Source organism: Mya arenaria, chromosome 13 (genome assembly GCF_026914265.1).
Source record: "Mya arenaria isolate MELC-2E11 chromosome 13, ASM2691426v1".
NCBI classification, from domain to species: Eukaryota; Metazoa; Mollusca; class Bivalvia; order Myida; family Myidae; genus Mya; species Mya arenaria.
In genome coordinates, this window is record NC_069134.1 from 13266946 (window position 1) to 13287872 (window position 20927).

General features: G+C 34.8%; 1 pseudogene; it reads left to right on the forward strand.

Moving 5' to 3' along the window:
* Nucleotides 1-2641: 2641 nt before the first annotated feature.
* On the forward strand, nt 2642-20495 carry LOC128215038 (bifunctional 3'-5' exonuclease/ATP-dependent helicase WRN-like; annotated as a pseudogene).
* Nucleotides 20496-20927: the final 432 nt, after the last annotated feature.

Genomic DNA, 20927 nt, shown 5'->3' on the forward strand with positions numbered 1-20927 from the left:
AAAACATTCGGCATTTGAATTCAGTGTACCATTACCATACGAAATACGTGTAAATTGTATAGATAGTATACGAATCATTATGGACATATTAGTCTCTTTACTGTCATTTAATAGGTACTGAGTAATAAATGGTATACCATTTATTGTTCGCACCTTTTGTGTCTAAACCGTCATAAGCAAGACTCGAACACTGTCTATACATTGGCAAAATGATACAAACGATGCGTAATCCAAACCAAATTTGATTTGCCAAAATTGACAATCGCAATGTACATGAGGATGATACATAATATTTCAAGTTTGTTTCGATTCGAAATTTAGCCTCGTGGTTTATACTTACATGCAACAACATCATAACTGAGATGCTCATAAAAGTATGGTTAGTACAGTTGATGAAACCAAATATATATGATAACACAGTAAATATTGTTTGGAACCACAACAAACAACAAACTTATTAACATGAACATTGTCTTTTTAAATATCCGCTTGTTGTTTTCTTGACGGTACCAAATTTAGTGTAGTTCAAATAATATATTGTACCTTAAATAGAAATAATAACATGCTGGAACTTTCTGGACTTGGTTCCAATGGGTACAGATTCCTGCCTTATTTGTAGACATGACTTATCGTATATGTAAAGCTGGGTACATCAATACAGAAATTTAGAGAGCATTTAAGTAATGTAAATTGCTACCCTTCACGGTATGCCGGAATCAATGGCTACATTCAGGAAGAACTTGCAATAGTCTCATAGATGATGCATACAGAGACACTTGATAATCAGAATTAAAATCTGCTATCACCTGAAAGGTCTCGTTTGAATGATAGCCATGAGTATTTGGGCCTTTATACACATATAACCTTTTGTATCTGATTAATGTTCATGACGACTTTCAAGTACATTAAAGTATGAACGCGAAGAGGATAAGTCACTGGGTGCGAATTGGTGACTGTCACACTTTTAAATGAAAACTTTCATGTTAAAGGGACTGGATAACTTTTAGGTGGTTGGTGTAGATAAATAAGTTGATCATGTTAACTACAAGTATAGTTTCCGGTGTAAATATGCCTCATCGCATGTAGTGTTCAAACGACCAATCAAGTGTGAGGTTCCTTCGCCCAAGTGTCATTAGTTATTTACCTTAACCTTTATTTTACTGACCTCAAAATCATTATGAATTATGTGCTGCTCATGACCAACATACTTACCAAGATTGAGGTCCGTGGATCGCAGCGATGTTCAGTAATTGATCTTAAACGGTTTTAAAGCTTAATGTCAAACCCAATAGTGTTCATATTCTAGTCATGACCAACTTACCTACCTAGATTGAAATCTCTGAGCAGCGATTATCAGCTATGTATAGGACACATATTTTCATCACAAGGTCATCAAGATTTTGACATTTGATCTACTGTATGTGCCACCTTTCGAAAGAATATTAAATGTTTATAAAAATGGAAAAGAGGTCATTTAAAACACACCTATGAACTTTTAGTTCATCAAGAATTTGCCAATATAGGGCTATTGCAAGAATCAAATCGACCGACAGAATGTGTCACACTTTATCATAATGCAATTTCCATCGAATAAGATGTTCGAATGCGTGTTTTGATTTATTCTGCGTGTACAGTGTTTCTCAACGGACTGAGATCGACTACTTTATGGAACGTTACCTCATTTCCACAGTAAAATTACCCAGGTTTTGTATTGTAAACATTTCTTTTGAAATCGAAAGTAAGGAAAACGATTTCAATGTTTGATTTTGCAATTTATGTTGTTGTATTTTTATTTTCCCTTTTCAACAGTGTTTGCCTTGTAAATAGTGTCATTAGAAAGATGGAAAAGGGAACGTATCAATCTTGGATAATATCAGACTATGAACGATTCATCTGATTCAAAATGCTGTTTTAGAAAACCTTGACCAATATCGGGCTTAGTGCGCGTATGGCGGCTAGTCGCCAATCTGCTATGCAGAAACCCTACTTCTAGTGACCTAGTGACTACACAATGGCCAAAAGAAGGAGATGTAATTCAACTATTTAATGCTTTGTATTGGAAAAAAGGTCGTCAAAGTCACTCATCTTGAGTGCCATTAGCCGGGTTTATGTTGAAACTTTTTGCTGCTGAGCTTGTTTGTGTAGCTTTTCGCATAAATTTTGGACATAAACGGACTGTTAGTGGTAGCTTAACCAGACATACTACCATAGATTTGCAGCATACTGCAACATAAAGTCAACCACAATATATAACAAACCGGTCTCTTTTCAACTACAGCACTCAAAACCCAGTATCGTTCACCAGAGTTACGTACCTTTTACCTAAGTGACGTACCACACTCTGGTTCAAACGTCCCGATTCTGATTGCCAACAGCGAAACTCGCAGCCAATCAGAGACGTTTCGCTGTTTTCTATTTATAGATTCGCTAGGAGTGCTCATTCCCTATGACCAATGAAAAGGAGTCTTACAAATACAATTGTAACTAAAAAATACCTCAGATTTTTCGTTTAACAAAAACAAGATGGACGCTAGCGACGAGAAAAAAAATGTAATTTCTTTTATATCGATGCCCCCTTTCAACATCAGAAATTTTCAATAAAAACCATTCTTGATAAAACGATGTTCTCATTTCAACGAAAACCAGCAGTGGGAAGTCGTTGTGTTACCAGGCATAACCGGTATTGACGAGATCGAGTGTGTTGGTGTTCTCGCCGTTGATTTCAATAATGGAAGATCAGGTTTAATTCCTGAATAGCTTTGGACTCAATTTTACTTCCATTGGAAAAGACAATAAAGACAATGATCGTGTTAAAAAGGGTGATTTCGACGTTATGTTCACCAGTCCTGAGACTGTGCTAGGAAACAAAATATGGAAAACACTGTATTATGTGAAGTTAGAAAACCACATTGAATCTAGAAAAGCCATGTTCCCTTCCACAAAACTTTGTTGAACAAAGTTGGGGATAACATAGCCAAAATGGGCAATAACGAAGGCACTTTGTTGCCTTATTTTCAACTGCAACAAGAACACTTCAACAAAGCTGCATTGTTGGTGCGTGCATCAACAAAGGCACTTTGTACTTTGAGCAACAATAACACTTCAACAAAGCTGCATTGTTGGTGCGTGCATCAACAATGGTACTTTGTACTTTGAGCAACAAGAACACTTTAACAAAGCTGCATTGTTGGTGCGTGCATCAACAAAGGTACTTTGTACTTTGAGCAACAAGAACACTTCAACAAAGCTGCATTGTTGGTGCGTGCATCAACAAAGGTACTTTGTACTTCAAGGAACTAGAACACTTCAATAAAGCTGCATTGTTGGTGCATGCATCAACAATGCAGCTTTGTACTTCAAGGAACTAGAACACTTCAACAAAGCTGCATTGTTGGTGCATGCATCAACAATGCAGCTTTGTACTTCAAGGAACTAGATCACTTCAACAAAGCTGCATTGTTGGTGCATGCATCAACAATGCAGCTGTGTACTTAAAGGAACTGGAACACTTCAACAAAGCTTCATTGTTAGTGTGTGCACCAACAAATCTGCTTTTCACTATTAAGCGAAATGAACATTACAGCAAGTCAACTTTTCACTTATAACCAACAATTGCATTTCAACAAAGCTACCATATCGGACCCTGCTACTTAGCTTATTTGTGATTTTAGAGTGGTTGATCTTAATGTTCACTGCCACACAATAGGTATCTGGCCACTTTTATGCTTTTGTTTGCTTTTTTCAGCAATTGAATACTTCACAAATTCATTATGTATGTGTTTTTGACTGGTTTTATTGAAATATGGTAACACTAGATGCCCATAGTCCACTAACTACCTATTTACATGCTATGGTGTTTATAACATAGTGATATGGTAGGCGGTAAAATTGTTGATATGCATGATGGCTGTACCATATATATGCTTGTGTGCACGCATGTTTCTTGTGTATCCTGCATTGCATATCCCTGTCACACATGACCGTTCTGGATTAATGAATTTTCAGAGCCCTTTTCAAATTGTTAAAGAGCTTGTTAATCTGACATGGCCTCTAACTTTGGAAGCGATAGGCACTGAAAATTCATTCCAACCATTCATCCATTCTTCTCATTACTTCAATTCATACTAACTCCTAGTAGTTTGCAGTGGGTGATGGTTGATTAACAAGGCAACCCCAGTGTGCAGGGGACCTTGGGGCTCACCATAGGTGTTCGCCATTTTACTTTTGTTAACATGTAATCCTTGTATAAGTCAGGTAAGTGGTTCATGAAAAACTCAAGACTGTATCAGGGATGGTATGCATTTATTTTGGGGCTAGAAATGACTTTATGTTTTGTTATTAACTCTAATTTTTCCCAAATATACATGCTTATTAAGGTGAAAGTTCCATATTCTTCAAGACAACCAGTCAATTGGACAACTATAACTAGAGCTATCACTGAAGGTGATTAATACCCCCGAATGCCGCCTCTCATTTATCATTGTATGAAGTTTTATGAAATTCCATCTAGTAGTTTTAAAGTTACTGTACGGACAAAAAAACAAACAGAAAAAGGCAATAACTCTGTAATTTGCTAAAATAGTGAAATGATTCATGTACACTGAACTCCATCTCATTGTGCTTTATCATTGTATAAAGTTGTATTACATTCAATCCGCTAGTTTTCAAGTTATGCTCCAGACAAGAAAAATGTAACAAAGGGCAGTAACTTTGTAATTGTCTGAAATAGAATTGCGGTTCCTGTACACGGCACTTTCTCTCATTATGATCTATCACTGTATGAAGTTTTATTAAATTCCATCTAATAATTTTCAAGTTATGCTCCAGACAAGAAAAGTTACAAAGGGCAGTTACTTTGTAATTAGCTGAAATAGAATTGTGGTTCCTGTTCACTGCATTCCCTCTCATTAAGATCTATCACTGTATGAAGTTTTATTAAATCCCTTCTAATAGTTTTCAAGCTAAGCTCTGGACAAGAAAAAAATAGCAAAGGGCAATAACTCTATAATTAGCTGAAATAGAGCTATGGTTTTTGTGCACTGCACTTCCTCTCATTGTGCTTTACCATTGTATTATTAAGATTTAATAAATTCCATCTAGTAGTTTGCAAGTTAATGTCTGGAAAAATATTTGACAGCAAAAAAACAAATAAAGGGCAATAACTCAGTAATTAGCTAAAGTAGAGATATGGTTCTTGAACACTGCACTTCCTCTCATTGTGCTTTACCATTGTATGAAGTTCCAATGAATTCCATCCAGTACTTTTCAAGTTATACTCCGGACAAAAAAAGTAACAAAGGGCAATAAGTCAGTAATAAGCAAGAATAGAGTTATGTTTATCGTACACTGCACTTCCTCTCAATATGCTCTATCATAGTATGAAGTTTAATCCACTTCAATCTAGTAGTTTTTTAGTTATGCTCCGGACAAGGTAAATTGCAACGGGCTGACCAGCCGACCGACCGACTGACCGACCGACCACAGGGTGACTCCAATATAACCCCTTCAAACTTCGTTCGTCAGGGCTATAATGAACTGACATACTTGCAAATCTGAATTATTTTTTCAAAATCAAAATGATTGCAAAATTGGTTCCCTGTACATGACGAGTAGCTCAAACAATGAAAACATGGCTAAACAAGATAGAATTAACTCTTAAAGGGGATGTCTCAGGTATGATAAAATAACGAAAAAGAAAAGAAAATTGTTGAAAACTGACATAAACTTGGCATCGATGTGTACAAGCATTAAAACTTACTAACTGAAGGTTTTTGGTAGTTTTTTTTTACAATTATGATATCAAAGCGTATCACATTCTATTACATCATTATCAAAAGATTCGTTACAGAAAAAACTTATTTGGTTCCAATACGTGAGACAGCCCCTTTAAAGTGGATGTGTTCACTTAAACATAGTTTTGATTATCGATTCTGTATTTTAAGTACAATTTAGAACGTTTCCTAAATTGGTTCAAGTTAAAGACTTAGAGTTTATATACGGCGCTGGTGTGCCGTTTGTCCATTATGGCACACCTTGTCTGTAATGGCCCTAGGGCCATCGAATACCAGGTGTGCCATTATGGACAGATGGCACACCGGCGCCGGTTTTTAACCTTTTTATTGCATATGTGTTTTTTTATATTTCATTTTATAAGAAAAACACCATTTCCTTCAATATACAATAAAAAATTCATTGATTTAATTGGACAATTATCAAATATCGCACCGATTGACCTATGACGTAGCTATTGTAATCGTGACGTTATCAGAGTCATTGTTTCCAGGTCAAAATAGTGTGGTGTGGAATGATAAGTACTGGATAAATTTAAGATATTTCCTAAGGTAAGGTCATTTAAAACTTAGATATGCTATATAACAAGAGTATGTTTAAGCAACATCAAAATCACACCACCTCGTGTTTGTGTTTTAATGAATACTATTTGAAATTGTATTATTTTTTGGTTTTAAAACAACAAAAATGGATGACTGAAATATGTCGATGACATATTCTTGACAACTGTCAATGCAGAACTTGGAGTAATATGAATGTAAGGTACGATCATGTGATGCAAAGCGCCAATGCTTGGGTTATGTATCGTTTGGTCGTGGAATACACTAGACATCGTTTACTTCTACTGAAAATGGCAGTGGAAATGATGGTATAAAAAGATGTATCAGACAGTTATAAGCATTCTGTAAGGTAAGATTTTGTTTACATCTATATTGTTTGTTATTTTAATTACTCGCTGAATAGGGGCTTGCCATGCAAGCAACCTTTCTGCGGCCATGTTTGCGTTGCTAATTTCCTCAAACTCTGCCGTTACCAGTTCAGGTGCGCGATTTACCAGAAGTTGTCTCATTATGGATTTTTGGCCATATCGAGGTGTTTTGGATTATTGGCACACCATCCATTACAGCGTTGAAACCCTGTCCGTAATGACCCTCTTTTGGCCTAAAATGTTTCTATATATAGTAACATATGCAATAAAGTATGTTAATGAGGTGTGTTAACAACTGAACAAAACTCTAACCTAATTGCACTTTTTGTATGCTACATTCCAGGAGAAATTTCTTCACCTGAAGGAAGGGGGAGATATGTCACTTTTGTGAACAAACTTTCATTGAACAGTGACAATCGTGTAATCATTTCCATAATTGTGAATGGAATTGAGAGGACATTCGACAATGAGATACTCGGGAAGAAAATAAAGGAAATCAAGACCTTGGTCGAAAATGAAATACTGAATGAGGAATAATGCAATTTTATTATAGTAAAGCACTTCGTCCGTCTGTCAGTTCGTCCGTCCGTCAGTTCATCCGTCCGATGTCCGTCTGTATCATTTATTGTCCGGCCTATAACTTATTTATGCATTGATTGATAACCATATTACTTGGTACAAATGTTGTCCTCATTGAGACGATATGCAGTGACCATGACCCGGATCCATACATCAAAGGTCAAGGTCACACGAGACATTAAAATGTCAGAGTACACATGCTAGTGTCCGTGCTAAAACTTACTTATGCATTGATTGATTACCAAATTACTTGGTAAAAATGTTGTCCTCATTGACACGATGTGCAGTGACCTTGAATAGGGTCAATACCTTAAAGGTCTAGGTTACATGAGAATTTTTTAGGTCTGAGTACACCCGCTCGTTTTCGTACTTATGCATTTATGGATTACCAAAAAAACTATAACTTGGTACTAATGTTGTCCTTATTGTGCAATGATCTTGATCTGAGTCCATTATTTTATGGTCGAGGTCACATATGCCATTTGAAGGTCATAGTACACATGCTTGTGTCCAGGCTTTTTACATTTAGCAGTGAAGGCATGTCAATTATTACTATATTTATTGACCTTATACATTTCATGTACTTTTAGCAATAACAACTGAATTGATCCAAGAACTGTACCAATTGCAATTCGTCCATCATTACGTTTTGGGTCCATATTATGACAATGCTAAATAGAGGATAAGATATTAATGCTATTTGAAAGTGTTTTAACAAGTTGCACAGATTTATATTTGCGCATTCTATCAAGCATTATCATTATGTGCAACAAGCTTAATATTTAAAAATGAAATGGACTCAAATGCGATTATAAATTTACAACATGTGTTTTCTCTTCAAAAGCACTAAAACTATGTTATGACGTCACCACAATACATATGTATCACTTTATCAAAAATAATTAAGGCTTGCTATTTCATCAATTATATACATCAAGGACTAATTTTCCTTCCTATTTAAGGTCAAAATAATCTTTAAGAATCTTTAAAGAATATCAAAGGTTACCGATCAAACTAATTGTATTACCTACATTTCCACTCTTGACCAGTTGTGTAAAATTTTGGTCAGATTCAACGTACCAGTCAGGTTGCGAGATAAACAAAATATACTAAAAAACAACGGTAGGGGACTGCCTTGTTCCAATTAATAACTATAATAGAGTGCACTGGCCAAGACCTGAAAAGGGATGATTTATTTAATCACTTGCAAAGGACAATGATCACTACCTATTGTGCATGTGCTGCAAATACTTTTACTTGGTTTGCCATGAATACTTTAGCTGTTATATATACTTCAATGTCAACAGAACCGATGTTTTTTTAGGAATGAATTGTGGGGTTTGATGTCATTTCGGTTATCAATGCAAATGGGCTGGTTAAAGTGTGTGGAGTCCAAAAGACTCATTGCATACTTTGACCAGCCAAAATGCGTTCATATCCCCGAAAATGACATCGGTCCCGCAATTCATTACTTCTATTAAAACCAATAGTTCATTACTTTGAAATAACACTAAGTATTTAGATAGATGGCTTGAGAGAAGATGCATTGCGCTGGAACCATAATCCTTTAATGCATAGTTATAAAATCCACCCCACAGCCATTTTTCACAATTATGCTTGTCCGGGCAATATCTGCAAAACTACTGATGGGACTGAAATGATACTTTGTATTTACACAAATTGCAATGAGAGTGAGTGTACTGCACATGCATCATAAGCCTATCATTCATATTAAGGTAGCACATTCATTATGAGAACCTCCACTTGAAACTTGTTAACCTCAATGCTTTTCACCCCTTGCTGTATACAAACATGACTACCAAACTTTTGGGGGTTTCAAGGTAGCGGTACAAATACATCAAGAACCATCATAAATGTTTTTTCGTTTTCATACATTTATTGGCAGGAGTTCATCTGCTCCATACCTTCAATATTTATGGATTTCAATAGCTGCTTTTGTGTTTCATTCATTGAAAATTAGCGTTAAATTTATTATTCAAACCTGCCCACATCTCTCCATATTATTAATCTTTCCAACTGTGTATAATAATGCTACAACAATTTAGTTTTTACTAGCAATTGTATTACAAGTTCTGCTTTTTCATAGCAAACGGGCGTTTAGAATCATTCATCGCTTTCAGCGATATTGTATAGCCATATTATCATTGTTTGAGCTATTCCTCATGTACAGGGTATTACAAATTTGGACATTGTTATGTTACGAATACAATACTTGTTCTTCATTTGCCTTCTGAATGTAACATAAAATTGACTGAGAATGACTGCCTTCTGGATTTATCATCAAAGATCTAAATAGATCATTTGTCACATTCAATTACAACAGTCACTGCCACAAGTCATACCTAATGATGACTACTAAAACGATAACCTTCATGCATTGGTACTCTTTCATTGTAAGAAAGCTTCTCATGTAATGGTTATGACTTAAAGTAAAGAAATTGGGTATTACCGCTGGTCCTAATTTGAAAAAGTCAATCTGATATTCATGATGAAGGTAGATATAAATTGTGCTGATGTGTATTACATGTTCGGAGTCGACGAAAGTTATTTTCAAATACAATTGTGCGCAATATTGTGATAAATGAAACTAAATGTAATTTTTCTTACCTTTTAAACATATGATGAAAAGGATAGTGTTTGTTTCATTTGTAGTTGTGTGTTTATGCTGTACAAAATGACCACTCTAAATTGTTCATTTTTCAATTCACAACCAGCAAACAGTATTACATTTTCCATAATAATATAGTAACATTAACTGAGATTGACAATTATAAATTTTTGTAAATCATTTCCATAGAATTTCATAATGGGTTATAAAGTCTAAGTTACTTTTTTACTACTTCCATTTCAAAAGCCATAAACAAATTTGTTGCAAACATTGTCTAAAACATACGTTATTTTACTGCGAACTGGATAAACCTTCTTTACCAAAAACACCTTAGTACATCAAAACTATGAATTATTGAATGCATCCCCTTTAAGTGTTAATTCTATATTGTTTAGCCATGTTTCCATAGTTTGAGCTACTCCTCATGTACAGGGAACCATTTTTGCAAGCATTTTGATTTTGAAAAAATAGTTCAGATTTGCAAGTATGTCAGTTCATTATAGTTGTCCAATTGACTGGTTGTCATGAAGAATATGGAACTTTCACCTTAATAAGCATGTATATTTGGGAAAAATCAGAGTTAATAACAAAACATAAAGTCATTTCTAGCCCCAAAATAAATGCAAACCATCCCTGATACAGTCTTGAGTCTTTCATGAACCACTTACCTGACTTATACAAGGATTACATGTTAACAAAAGTAAAATGGCGAACACCTATGGTGAGCCCCAAGGTCCCCTGCACACTGGGGTTGCCTTGTTAACCAACCATCACCCACTGCAAACTACTAGGAGTTAGTATGAATTGAAATAATAAGAAGAATGAATGAATGGATGGAATGAATTTTCAGTGCCTTTCGCTTCCAAATGTCAGATTAACAAGCTCTTTATTAAGACAAAACAATTTGAAAAGGGCTCTGAAAATTCATTAATCCAGAACGGTTATGTGTGACAGGGATATGCAATGCAGGATACACAAGAAACATGCGTGCACACAAGCATATATATGGTACAGCCATCATGCATATCAACAATTTTACCGCCTACCATATCACTATGTAATAAACACAATAGCATGTGAATAGGTAGTTAGTGGACTATGGGCATCTAGTGTTACCATATTTCAATAAAACCAGACAAAAACACATACATAATGAATTTGTGAAGTATTCAATTGCTGAAAAAAGCAAACAAAAGCATAACAGTGGCAAGATTCCCATTGTGTGGCAGTGAACATTAAGTTCAACCACTCTAAAAACACAAATAAGCCATGTAGCAGGGTCCGATATGGTAGCTTTGTTGAAATGCAATTGTTGGTTATAAGTGAAAAGTTGACTTGCTGAAATGTTCATTTCGCTTAATAGTGAAAAGCAGATTTGTTGGTGCACACACCAACAATGAAGCTTTGTTGAAGTGTTCCAGTTCCTTTAAGTACACAGCTGCATTGTTGATGCATGCACCAACAATGCAGCTTTGTTGAAGTGTTCTAGTTCCTTGAAGTACAAAGCTGCATTGTTGATGCATGCACCAGCAATGCAGCTTTGTTGAAGTGTTCTAGTTCCTTGAAGTACAAAGTACCTTTGTTGATGCACGCACCAACAATGCAGCTTTGTTGAAGTGTTCTTGTTGCTCAAAGTAGAAAGTACCATTGTTGATGCACGCACCAACAATGCAGCTTTGTTGAAGTGTTCTTGTTGCTCAAAGTACAAAGTGCCTTTGTTGATGCACGCACCAACAATGCAGCTTTGTTGAAGTGTTCTTGTTGCAGTTGAAAATAAGGCAACAAAGTGCCTTCGTTATTGCCCATTTTGGCTATGTTATCCCCAACTTTGTTGAACAAAGTTTTGTGGAAGGGAACATGGCTTTTCTAGATTTAATGTGGTTTTCTAACATCACATAATACAGTGTTGGAGGGATGTATTGATGTGCAGTCAGTTCAGACAGCCTCTGAGCGCAATTGTGGTGGATGAAGCACACACAGTTGTCCACTGGTCAGTTTTGTTAATGTCCACGTTTTTATACTTTATTTTCAAATCATCAGATGCATTATTCATTATTTCTAAATTTAGGTTTTCTTTTTCAAGATCTTTCGCTTTGTGTGCCAATGGCAATACATGCAAGATTTAGTATGTACATATTTTTGCACCAGCATTGTTTTTACAATGATTAACTCTTATACATGTACATACATTCACTGATTTTTTGTCAAAAGCTGGTTCCATTATGGCAGTGTCGGACATAAGACAGAGGGGCAATCAGAAATATGTCCGCGAACCTAAACGTTAGCCCACAGTCAAAGAAGAACTATATACGAATCTATATCATTTTAGGGGTGAAGGTACTAAGAACAGTGACCCCTCCCGTGAATTGTTCGGTAAAATTGGTAAAGTACGCTCACTGTGCCCAGGGGTACCATTTCTAGTCTTAACAGCCACTGCCAGCAAAAGAACAAGACAGACTATTGAGAAAAAACTGTGTATGGATCTTCCGGTAGAAATTGTGGAATGCCCAGATCGTGTCAATATAAAATTGAATGTGAAAGTAGAAAAGTCCTCCTAAGAGGTAGAAGTGATGTTCCAATGGCTACTCTGTGCTCTTGAAAAACGAAACGAAACTCTTCCAAGACATATAGTGTTTTGTAAAACGATAAGAGATTGTGCAAAACAATATACAATGATCAGACTGTGTCTTCCAGCTTGTATGGAATATGTGCAAATGTTACACTTATGCACCCCTAAAGCAGTGAAAGATTTAATAATAGATGACATGAAATCTGAGGAGGGAATGTTCCGGATTCTGATTTGCACAAATGCTGCTGGAATGGGAGTAAATTTCCATGGTGTGAACCTTATCGTGGCAGGAGTGGTGAACACGCCTATCATCTTCTACTTACAACAAAACAACACTTAAGACATACTGATCAAGAATTACGGGAGTATGCTCTTAATGACAAGAGGTGTAGAAGGGATGTGTTGTTAACCAATTACACACTTGTAAATCATGCTTCTGTGGTATCTCACAGTTGTTGCGACATTTGTGTTTGCAACTGCGGAAGCATCGATTGCTCATCAGAGAGGTTTATGCGCCTTGCACATCGTTTCACGAAAGAGGACTCTGACACTGATGACACCGATTCTGGTGATTGTATGGAAGATGATGACAGTGACTATACAGATCTTTATGAATATGATTTAGAAGATCAAGTCATGTGCATGTAGTTGCATTGTTGTGTATGTAATTGAAATAAAATTGTATCTCTGATGAAATGGTGCTTGATCACTTGACATATTAGGAATTTTTAAAGACTTTAAACAATTCATATGAAAATCAAGTAGTAGTAACCATCTAATAACAATAACAAATTCTGCATAAGAGTAATCGTACTTGTTTGTTCTTGGGTTTTACACTCATGATTTTGCTGTGTTATAATTTGGAAATGGTCAGTCATATAAATAAAAGCATGAAAGGCAATTAATGTACATTTATTGTTCAAATTAGTAGGCAATTAATTGCTAATCATTTTGGCTGTATCCCAATAAAAAAAAAACAGATTAACAGCTGCAGGTATTGAACATGAAATATACGAATTATGAACACTTAGCCTTTAACCATCAATTTTCAAAAGTAATGTTAAAATTCTTCTAGATATTTATGCAAAATGGTCAATCTGTGGGAGAGCAGCTTTAAGTTTAAACTCTTGCTAAGTTCTGCACAAACAAGTGAACCTTTTTCCAAGTTACATCCAAATTCTTCAAGAGGTTCAGCAGATATGAAGCAGACATAAAGTTAATGAATATTTGACCATATGTTGTGAAATTGAGACTGATTTGCTGAATTGTCTCTTCCATCTGAACATTTTGCATACATTTCATCAATCTCCCAGTAGGTGGTTAGGTAGATATGTAGCAGACTAGGAATCAACTAGCCGAATCAAGGGTTCTGTACATAATATTCATGAGATGAACATTTTACTCCAGATTCAATTCAAATCAATTAAGAGAATAGGGAATAACAAGCGGTCATAAAAATTTAATGGGCAGAAGGCCAATATCATTCTAATGGCCTGTTCGATACAGCTGTGTATAACGTAGCAGAGAAGTTGTATGTAACGATGCTGTCATAAAATTATGAAGTGTTGTATAATGAAGCAGTACAGTTGTACATGTATGTTATGATGCTGATAGTAAATAATGACGTCATCTGCAACTATGATGAAGCACAACCGACTTTGCATGAAGCTTGACACCGACTCTCATAGCGTAAATATTGTACGCTGCCAATACCGATATGAATGTTGTTTTTCTGAAAAATTAGATGCCCAATGTTTCAAATAATTAGATGGAAATCAAATAAAAATAATTCTAATCATTAAATGAATTTTTGTACTATGACAGTATAAAAAATTGTTTACTAATTAGACTTATATTCTTATCAATAAATCAACTGAACACATAAATAACTTTCCATGATCTACATTTATTTACAACATTATAAAATTCTGCTCAGCAAAAACATACTCAGGTAGATGTGGTCAAAGATACATTTCAAGACAAAGCTACTACAAATACAAATACAGAGAAGGTGAACGGCAACAGTGGTGACAGACAGAATAATCGGGAAATATCACATATATTACATATTATCACATCATCTCAACAGAATATCACATATATTACATATTATCACATCATCTCTACAGAATATCACATATATTACATATTATCACATCATCCCAACAGAATATCACATATATTGCATATTATCATATCATCTCAACAGAATATCACATACATTATCATTATCACATCATCTCAACGGAGTATCACATATAATATGAACTAAAGCGCTGCCTCTTCAAGCTTGAAGTGTTATTGTCGGACACTTTTAAGCTCACTAAATGACTAAGTGAAACATATTAGCAGAAAAAAGGGAAACGTTTTTCGTATATGTTAATGAAATATTTTAATAACAAGCAGTTCTGTTGCTGTTAGCAATTTATTTAGTATATTCACAACCATCTACAATAATAGTGTATACATTATATATAATGCAGTACTATATATTTTATATCGAAGTTTGGAGTTGTTCTTCTTATCTAATTTAAATAAAGCTACAATGCATTTGAGATCAAGTACATAAACGCTTTGAATAATATGTTACAAACAGAAAGTAAATAAAAACGATCACATACCAATGATGTTGCACTGAAGTATATTACAATAATAATTACAGGGGTAATTATAATTTTAAGTAGAATTGAATGGGCAAAAATCCATTTAAATAAGATGGTAAAACATGGCAAAACATTTACTCAATTACTAATAATAATTAAACAAAACTCCCTAACCAAAAACATTGAAGGAATTATTGATTATATATGAACAATTTGTAGCAAAACATCTGACTGGGAATATAGAATAAAATCTTATTTGTTTGTTGTAAAAACATAACCCCCCCCCACACACACACACACACACACACACACACACACACACACACACACACACACACAACAAAGATTGTAGTAGCCTAGTCATACGAGGAGCACCTATAACCAGTATTGTACAAGAAGGAGTCCAAACTGCGATAATCAATATGGGTTTGGTGCAACATGTCCAGCGAAGGGGGAGAAGTGCTATTACTGCAAAAAAACAACATTCAGTGCGGTATGCAGAGCAAAGAAACGTGAACAAAAAGCTTATCATGTAAATTATTTGTTTCTTGACCAATATTACAGTGTTAGCAATTCAGATTCAGCTTACACAGTTAATATTTCTAAGACACTATACAGCTGAACGAAATAAATCGAAGGTATTTTCGAATGTTGCTGATGGACCGAAACCAGTTACTTTTAAACTGAATTCGGCAGCCCAAATCAATATCATATCAAAGGTTACAATAAAGACACTTGTGGTTATAGGTCGCATTGGTTATTGTAACAAACCACTCACGACAAACATTGGATCTGAGCTCAAGGTCAAATTAACATGCAAATCACAAACAATATATATAATATATTGTGTTAATTTATACCGTGTTGATACATCATCACGTCCCATGTTAAATTTAGGTACATGTCGTCTGGAACTCAGCCTATTGAAATTAGTGCCCCTAATCCTGAGCCATGCACAAAATAACAAATAATGTTAAACCACAATTATGAATAAACTGATTTAGGTAAGTTATCAGGTGCATGTGACGTTCATCTGAAACCCGACGCTACACCAATCAAAAGCTCAAAAGAGTAAAGACAATGTCAATGCAGTAGTAACAATATTTATAAGAAAAACTACAGCAAGAAGTTGTCAAAAGTTAAAACATAAAGCCCGTTCATTTGGTGATTAACATAGCACAGTTTATAAACTCAATGGAATACTAAGATTTCTAGATCTTAAAATCTTATCGTAGCGTTGCTCAGACGGCACTATCCCTCAATGTTACTAGAGGAGATTTTACCATACCTTACATGGGCGACTGTTTTCTTACTATTCATTTTAAGTACCGCTTTCTACGTCTACTATACGGACAAGAAGGACATACTTTTAGAAGGCCTTCCGGGGATCAATGTCATTTTTATGTCATTGTCAGTTTCGGCTCAGACAGAACGGAACCCGACGCAAACCCCGACATACTAATGCAAAGATGTCGAAAAGGGAATCAAGTTAAACGCTGACAAAACGAAAAATGAAGGTCTAAAATTATATTTACTGAAACTGCATGGACTTAGAATATACCCACAAAAGGCCAAAGTATTAAATAAAATCTACCAAACTACCTTCAACCATTTGCACCAAATATTGTAGAGATGGCCAGTTCATTCAGAAGTCTGCTGAAGAATGTGCTTTTTTCCGCTGGAAAGCGTATAATGAAAATATACCTTGCAAAATATCAAGATCACTTCATAGCCTTGTTTAGTACAGACATAGTTTAATACCAATGCAAACTCAATACAACAGGTAGACCCAAGCTCAAGTGGTCTTGGCTGTGGCTGAAAAACGACAAAACTGGTAGTTGAACTTTGAAATCATTGACCAATGCGGACAATAAATGTTTTGCTCCTACCGCATGAATTTGGTGATTTATAATACTCAAGAATGTATTAATTTCTTTTCTCCATTTTTTATTTTGTGCACATGCGTTTGATAGTCTTAATCTATCGTTCAGCTACGACACTGCCTTATGAGTACAATGGAAAAGATGTGATGATTTCAAATCCAACATTTATCGCCTAAAATTACAACACACAATAAGGATCAGATTCTCTATTGCCCAGTATTTTTTGAGAACAAAAATACTAACGCAAACAGCCTATGTTTCAGAACACCGTTCGGGATCAACCCTGGACAATCCTTGCCACTGACATAATTATTTCACTGCACTGACACTATCTTAGTAGCAGACCAGTATTCAATATTATTTTGTTTGATCGACTACCAAATCTCAGGTCAAATACTGTCATAACAAGATTATAAGTATCTTCCATGACCGAGAGTTTAAGATTGGTTCATCCAAACCCGAGCTTAGGGTGTTTTACGGAAACGAGGTTTACCGAGTTTCCGCAGAACACCCTGCGCGAGGGTTAATATGAGCCTATCTTACATGAGCGGTTATAGTATATACTTTATACTCCCACCTCAGTTAAACAAAATAAAGTAAAATTGTATTTTTTCATTTGAACATTTGTGTGCGTAGTGAAATAAATGCGTATAGATTTGTGATAATTCGTGGTTGTCATATATATGCGCGCAGAGATTTACATGTTAATAGTCAAATCGTTCTTGAAATAGTTCTGCGTAGATGGCAGCTTTTTTTTCTTCAATGGAGCGTGATAACCTTTTATGGTGCCATTTGAAGTGAGAAATAATTATGTTTTTTCGTCTTTTAGGTTTCTAAATATTGCCACATTACAAGGTTTCTATGATGCTACAGACGACGGACTTCAACAAGGGAGGTAATTGTGTCATGACATTAAAAAAGGAGTTCCATACGGGTACTTCTTTTAGTTTTGCCTGTGGGGAAGATAAGAATTCCTAGCATGGTCGAATATTTGGATCTACTTATCTGAGGTGGGAGATAAAATTTATCTTTGCATCATCATTTGGTATCCCTCATAAAGTTACATCTGATAATGCCGGATCATACCATAGCGAAGAGTTTAATCAATTTGCAAAAGAGTGCGCACACATCACACGCATTATACCATGTCATACAGTTCGAACATTTCTGATCAAGAACTATCTAATCAAAAACTATCAAATACTGGTATATCGTCGCAAACATTAGAAATTGTCACCCAAACGTTCAAGTGCAACACAACCAATGACTTTCCCAGCATTGCAACAGCAAAACAACAGATGATAGTGACAATGCTTAAAATGATAATGTCACACAATCTGAGCCCCTTGACTACTGAAATTAGAAACACACATTAAAAACAGTGATTCTGCTACAGTATTTGGGTGAATATTCAAATATTGTAATTTCCGTAGTATCTGATTAATTTGTGCTGTGAAAAAGACATACGGTAGTAACTTTGCCCTTGATAAAAATAAATTTAATTTTACCATTACCACTTCAAGCTTCATGAATTTCATAAACAAATTGTGTGAATTGAAATAAATTGTCTCTTAAATTTACTGGAGAACTCAAATTTTCTATCTAAAATGAAATTGTCGTAAACTTGATTCTTTGAATGTATTTATTAAGAATAACAGTTGGGTTTTCTATGGCCCACACCACTCAAAATACTACAACAAACAATTAGTTAAATTGAATTACTTCCCTTTGATCACAAACTCTATTGTATGCATTGTTTATCATACACTGATGATGTACATCTGATAGCACTTGCTAATCAGGCATCAAAACGTTGTCTTTTTTACACAACACAGTCATCCCATTAACTACAAAAGTCGTGACCTTAGAACGTTTATTTATATTTGATTTTCGTTAAGTTTTGGATAATAAGTCGATTGAAAGTAAGGAATGCATAAACAAGCATTCTTCAAACTCTAAGAGAGAGGTTTGCATTAAACAGATAACATATAGAAATGTTAGGAAACGTGTAAGGAAGAAATACGTAGTTCATCTATGTTGAGAGAGCTTAAGATTGTTTACTTATTTGTGTCGTTGTTATTCATATAACACAAACAAGTATCATACGCAACGCATTTCATCGTCAGATTCCTGACGACGTGACCTAGTCACTCGGTTATACGACCTTGACCCACGTGGTGAGCCCCTCTAAAGCCCAGTAGGAAGCCGATGTCATCAGATGTAACCGAAAGTCATCCTTCACGTTCTTCTCGCCTGTCCTGAGACAGAATATAAGCAAATATATTATGTAAATTGAATACAAAATAATTATTATGTTAACTTTGGCAGTGAGGGAATGTTTCATAACTACTATTTTAAGTTAAATTATGTATAGGTGAGTTGCGTTTAACAAATGCTTCTTTAATATATTTAATATATTTACAAACAATTATAACTTCCTTTTTATCACATGATACCAATAATTGATGATTTGAATATAGATGGATTAACATAATATCATTGTTTTATATAAGTTACACTTAACTGACGATAACATGGACAAATACATATGAGGTGATATTCATCCTCTATGTCCCTACTATTACAACATAAACAATATCGTTCGTTACGAGGTATATTATTACATGCATAACATCCTGTTTGTATTCTTAACGGGTGTGCAGAAACTATCAATCTAACAAAGTATAAACGTAAATTCTTTGGAACTAAATCTAAATATATTTCATAATCAAAGGAAGTTTTTAAAATTCTATACATATCCAAAACAGAACGGTTACTAATATTATCATACCCTTCTTGTTTAAATGTATCCATAATTCTACATTTAAATTCGTTTATAAATACATTAACATGCACAATATTTGGGTTATTAAATACATATGCACAACCATAATCATTTAACAGTTTTTCAACTTAGAAACCGAGTTAATACAGCCCTTATTACAGTCATCAATGGCCTGTTTATACACGGACTTTATTATAATGTTATTACTGTTGCAAATCTCAAACCAGTATCTAATAATTCTAACATATCTATTAATGTATAGAGGATATCTACCTAATTCTCCATACACTGTAGCATTACATGTGTTCATTTTAACATGTAATAATTGCTTACAAAATTTTAAATGTCTTTTGACTTACTAAAACCCCAAATTTCACAGGCATAATTCAATATTGAGTCAACAAAAGAATTAAATAATTGACAAAATATTTTAGGTTTAAGGTCGTATTGTTTTTACTTATATAAAGTATTCATGGCCTTAAGGGCTTTTCCAACCAAATGCTCTTGATTCAATGCAACACTTCCACACAGTACCTAAAAAATTAAAGTTATCAACAACATCTTGATGAGAAGATTAAGTGGCTTGAATCCAACCCTGAGGCTGACACTGAGGAATACAAGGAACAGAAGAAAGAACTGGGTGAAATTGTTCAGCCAATCATTAGCAAACTTTACCAGGGTGCAGGTGGTGCCATTCCCACTGGGGAAGAGGAGCACGATGAGTTATAAAAATGGGAGAACTTAGGATATTCAAATTAACAAGGAAAGTCAGACACCCAAATGTTAGTGTGTTCAATTGACTTACTTCTAATACTGCAGAAAACATCACTTGTGTTTTCTCAAGGGTCTTACATTTTGAGATGTATTTTAGTTCCGACCTTGTATTAAGTCTCAAACTTTACACATTTTTAAGATCTTAGACATCTGCATTCCATTCACCAGTTCAGAATCTACATATTATAATGAACAGTGACATTTCATTAAAATATGCTGAAAAAATATCTGTGATTGTATTTGTAATAAATTGATAAACTCATCGCAGCGAGATCAATGACCATTATTGTACCAAACAAATTTACGAAAATATCTATCAAGGCATAGAAATGACTTCATATTTTCATTGTGCAAGAGTTTCATAGAAAATGATATTTTTCATGGATA